Below are 912 nucleotides of genomic sequence, written 5' to 3'. Positions count from 1 at the left end.
ACTCACAGGGCCTGTTGTACTCTGTCCCATGGGGTCACTGTGAGTTGGCGTTAATTTGATGGCAGCGAGGTTTTTTTGGGTTTTCATGAGAAAAACCCTATGGAACAATATCCTCTGGAACCCTACAATGTCCAGTGAGATGAAAACCTGCTCACCCCTGGGTCGTGCAAACAGCTGATAGACTTGACTGCGAACTGCAAGGTTGGAAGTTTGAGTTTACCCAGAGGTGCCTCAGAAGAAAGGCCTGGCAATCTAATTTCCCAAAACCCGACAATGAAAATTTTCTGCGAGCATCCTCTGATAGACCTGGGACAATTGACCGTTGTTCTTCTGGTTTGCACTAGGATGAGAAAGAATACAAAGTCCCGGCGCTTTCTGGCTGTCTTTGTGGCAGGCCCAGATTGAATGAGGGAGTACAGAGCCAGTCTGAAAAAAAAAAAAAAAGATTTTTCTGCAGAAAAAAAACAACACCCATGTGGAGCACAGGGCTCTCCCTGGATACACATGGGGTCACCCTAAGTCAGGATTGACATGACAGCAATTGGTATGGTGTGAATCATTTAATATGAGTAGAGAGAATGGTAATTAGTATTGTTTCTTCACATTAAACGTATGCTAAGATCTGACACCGGGCATTTAGATTGGAAGAATAATGTTAATAAGCGTTAAAATGGGTTTCTGAGACTCTCTTCTTGATTAGCTCTAAAACATGCATAGAGCTATTGGCAGGAAACTCAAGTACCGAAAGTCTTGTTCTGAGGTTACAGATGATTAATGTCAGATGGCTAATTATGATTCATTTCCAATTCCAATTTAACCATTAATTAAAGTATGCATCCTTGACTTACCCTTCAGCGCAAGAGAAGCTCAAAATGAAAATGCAATTCATAACGCTCCCGGTATCACTTTTCA

At 42.0% G+C, this 912-nt stretch overlaps 1 non-coding gene across 1 annotated transcript; it reads left to right on the top strand.

Moving 5' to 3' along the window:
• The first annotated feature begins 288 nt into the window (after positions 1-288).
• LOC142427095 (small nucleolar RNA SNORA31) lies at positions 289-421 on the top strand. Its single transcript, XR_012779923.1, has one exon. It is a non-coding gene; the product is annotated as a small nucleolar RNA SNORA31 (small nucleolar RNA).
• The last annotated feature ends 491 nt before the right edge of the window (positions 422-912 follow it).

Source organism: Tenrec ecaudatus, chromosome 14 (assembly GCF_050624435.1).
Source record: "Tenrec ecaudatus isolate mTenEca1 chromosome 14, mTenEca1.hap1, whole genome shotgun sequence".
NCBI lineage: Eukaryota > Metazoa > Chordata > Mammalia > Afrosoricida > Tenrecidae > Tenrec > Tenrec ecaudatus.
The sequence above is the reverse complement of the archived record's forward strand: the minus strand, read 5'-3'. Positions and strand labels throughout refer to the sequence as shown.